This window comes from Salvelinus sp. IW2-2015, unplaced genomic scaffold, assembly GCF_002910315.2.
Source record: "Salvelinus sp. IW2-2015 unplaced genomic scaffold, ASM291031v2 Un_scaffold2534, whole genome shotgun sequence".
In the NCBI taxonomy this organism is placed as follows: Eukaryota; Metazoa; Chordata; class Actinopteri; order Salmoniformes; family Salmonidae; genus Salvelinus; species Salvelinus sp. IW2-2015.
In genome coordinates, this window is record NW_019943847.1 from 78392 (window position 1) to 82846 (window position 4455).

Genomic DNA, 4455 nt, shown 5'->3' on the forward strand with positions numbered 1-4455 from the left:
TACCATCTCTCCTTGTTATTGTGTATTATCCATATAGGACTGTCTCCATCCTCCTGTTTATAGTTGTATTTGTGAGATTATCTCATATTTAGGATGGCCATCCCTCCTTGTTATAGTGTATTATCTTATATAGATCTGGCCATCTCTCCTTGGTATAGTTCATATTAGTATTTATCTCATAAGGACTGGCCCATCTCTCCGTGTTATAGTGTATTATCTCATATAGGGACTGGCCATCTCTCCTTGTTATATATTATCCTCATATAGGGACTGGGCCATCCTCCTCTGTATAATACTGTATATATCTCATATAGGAGTCTGGCCATTCTCTCCTTGTTATAGTGTATTTGAATTCAATTATTATGTGACTTTGACCATCTCTCAACTTGTTTATAGGTGTTACTATCTCATCTATATAGGACTGGCCATCTCTCCTTGTTTGATAATGGTTATGAGAATATAGTCCATATTCTCTGGTATAGGACTGGCCAAAATCTCTCCATCTAGTATTAGTGCTATGTATCTTCAGTATAGGATCGTGGACCGGTCTCTCCTTGTTATTAGTGATATCTTATCTCGTAATTAGAGCTGGCACATCTCTCCTTGTGGTATAGTTGTATAAATATCGCCTATATAGTGACGGCCATTCTTCTCTTGTTATAGTGTATTATCTCATTATAGACTGGCCATCTCTCCCTGTCTTATAGTGTATCTATCGTCATGGTATAGGATCTGCCATCTCGCTTGTTAAGTGTATTAATAACTCATATAGGACTGCGCCATCCTCTCCTTGTTATAGTAATGTATACTAGCATATCCCAGACTGGCCATCTCTCCTTTTATAGTGTATTAATATCATACATATAGGATTGCAAATCTCTCCTTGTATATCATTTATATAATCACCGATTATAGGACTGGCCCATCTCTCACTTTGTCTATAGTGTATATCTCATTAGGACTGGCCTATCTCTTCGGCTTGTCGTGTGATAGGTACTTAGTAGTATTGTAATATCTCGAGTTATAGATTCTGCGCCTTTTCTCTCTCTTGTATATAAGTGTATCCTATCTCATTTATAGTACTCAGGCCATTTCTCTCCCCAATGTACAATAGATGTACTAGTTATCTCATTTAGGACTGGCCATCTCTCCTTGGTTTTTATAGAGGGTATTATCTCATTATAGGACTGAAGCCATTCTCCTTGTTATGGAGAATATATAGTATTATTCTCATTAGTAGCGACTGGCACATCTCTGCGCTGTAATCACTATAGGTTTATGTAATCTCATATAGGACTGGCCATCTCTCCTTGATAGTGTTGAGTATATATCTACATATAGGACTGCCATCCACCCTTATATTTAGTGTGGATTTATCTCGATATAAGACTGGCCATCTCTCCTTGTTATAGTGTTATTATCTCATATAGGACTGTGCCATTTCTTTCTCCTTTGTTATAGGGGTGCTTAGTATTATCTCAGTATAGGGACTTGCCATCTCTGGCCTCTCGCTTAATAAGATGTTAGTGATGTGGATCTCATTATAGGACTTGGCCATTCTCTCCTTGTTTATTTAGTTAGTAGTATCTAATCATGATAGGTGACTTGGCCATCTCTCACTTCGTGATAGTGTATTATCTCATGGTTATAGACTGGCCATCTCTCCCTTGTTTTATGATTGTATTATTCATATTAGGAACTGCCATCTCCTCTCCTTGTTTATAGTGTATTATCTTCATATAGGACTGGCCATCTCTTCCTGTTGATAGTTATTGATCTTCTTTTATAGATCTGGCCATCTCTTCCTTGTAATGGTGTAGTATAGTCAGGTAATAGGAGCTGCGCCAAATCTCTCCTTGTGATAGTGTAGTATTCTCATATAGGACTTGCCATCTCATCCTTCATAGTGTATCATAATCTGCATGTATAGACTTGGCCATCTCTCGCTTTAATATAGTAGTATTATCTCATATAGGGACTGGCCATGCTCTCCTGTTATGAGTGTAGTATTCTCTTATTTATAGGGACTGGCCTCTCTCCGTGTTATAGTGCAAGTATTATCTCATTATATTGACTGGTTCAATCTATCCTTGTTATAGTGTATTATTATAATGGCTGCCAATCTCCCTGGCTGCCTCTCCCCTGGCTGCCTTCTCCCTGGCTGGCCCTCCCTGTCTCAATGGCTGCCTCTCCCTGGGCCTCTCCCTAGTCAATGGCCTGCCTTCTCCCTGGCTGCCTCTCCCTTAGTCTTAATGGCTGCCTCATCCCGGGCTTTGCCTCTCCCTGGTCTAATGGCATGCCTCCTCGCTGGCCGCCTCTCCCTGCTTGCTCTCCTTAGTCTAAGGCTGCCTCTCCCATGGCTGCGCTCTCCCTAGTCTAATGCGCTGCCTCTCCCTGGCTGCCTTCTCCCTGGTCTAATGGCTTGCCTCTCCCTGGCTGGGCCTCTCCCTGGTCTAATGGCTGCCTCTCCTGGCTGCCTCTCCCTGGTTTGCCTCTCCCTAGTCTAATGGCTGCTCTCCCGGGCTGCCTCTCCCTAGTCTAAGGCTTCCCTCTCCACGTGCGGTCCTAATTCATGTCCAGCCCCCTGTGTGTTAATCATCACAGAATAAAAAAGCAGCCAGGCTGGGTATGTCGTGTGCTGTTTTTGCCACCGTTAGGAGCCAGGGACAGGCCCAGGGAATTAGCGAATGAGTGTGTTACTGAGTAAAACGTTATACTGCCCTGATTCAATTGGCACCCCTAGTCTTGTTTAGGTAGTGCACTAGTTATTGACAGAGAGCGTAAGGCAGCGACTATATTAGAAGAACTAGGATAAATTTTAGGAAATTATGGTGGCTTCAAGAGGAATTGACAAATAACGCCTCAGATAAACGCCTAAACAGATAAAATGGCCTCAGAATAAACGCCTCAATAACGCCCCAGATAACGCCTCAATATAACGCCTCAGATAACGCCCCAGATAACGCCTCAGATAACGCCTCAGAAACGCGCTCAACAACGCCTCATTACAAACGCCCTCATATAACGCCTCATACAAGCCTCAGATAACGCCCAGATACGCCCCAGATAACGCCTCATACAAACGCCTCATTACACGCCTGCATACAAACGCTCAGATAAACGCCCAGATAACGCCTCAGATAACGCCTCAGAAACGCCCCAGAGAAACGTCCTCAGATAAACGCTCAGATTAACGCCTCACATTTAACGCTCCCAGATATACGCTCTCAGATAACGCCTCAAAGAATAACGCCTCAGATAACGCCCCAGATAACGACCTCAGATATAACGCCTCAGATAACGCCTCAGATAACGCCCCAGATAACGCCTCATACAACGCCTCATACAACGCCTCAGATAACGCCTCAGATAACGCCTCAGATAACGCCTCATACAAATTCAACATTAGACCAGGGAATCAAGACCCAGCGAGTTCTGCAAGTTATTAAAAAAAATGGGGGGTTAACCTAATTTGGTGGAGACCCGAGGAGTAAACAGGTTTTGGGTAACTCATGTTTTTATGCTTTAACACTGAAGTTAGGTAAGTCGGGAAGCTTGTGTAGTAGGTCTTTGTAAACAAAAAGGGAATAGTGAAGTGATCTACAGGACTTTAATGAGGATCAGCCAACCTTTTGATACAGGAAGCAGTGATGAGTATTAAAACTGTCACCTGTGATAAAGCGAAGGGCCCTATGGTAGACAGCATTAAAAAGTTTAAGAGTAGTTGTTGCTGCATTCTGGGAAATAGTGTCACCATTGTCAACAACTGTCAGGAAAGTTGACTGTACAATCTGCTTCCTGCTTTTTAGGGAGAGACGAGATCTATAAAAAAAAAAAAAAAAAGGAACCCACTTTAAATCTGAGCATCAGTATATATTTTTTAATTCTTGTCAATCCAAATGCCCAGATATTTATAGGCGGGAACCCGATCGATGGGWGAACCATTCAATTAAGAAATATGTAGTCCATCTGAAAATGTTTTGCGAGAATTAGAGAATAACTTGAATTTAATCAAGTTTCAGAAGCTTTATGCTTTAAAAATGGRCACCAAAGAAACAAGAGGCCAAATAAATAATATCTTCATCCAGACTAAGTGGATTTATAGCTGCTTTTATGCTTTTTAAATGACAGACAAAACAAATGATGATGAATAGAGCTGTATGCTTTCTTGTGTCATGCTTTTATCTAATATTTCTTGTCCAGGTCCATGAAGGTCAAATGAGGATATGTTTTGATAGATTGCTTGTAGGAACAACAGCTAAAATCTCTTCAAACCAAAAAACACATTAAATGACCACCCTGTGACATGTATGGTTTCGGTGAGACCCTTTAGATGCGGCATAAATGGCTTTTATGGGGGCTGGTCCAAAAGTAGTGCACTACTACCCTATAGGGCCTGGTCAAAAGTAGTGCACTAGCCTAAGCCGCTACACTAGGGCCTGGTCAAAAGTAGTG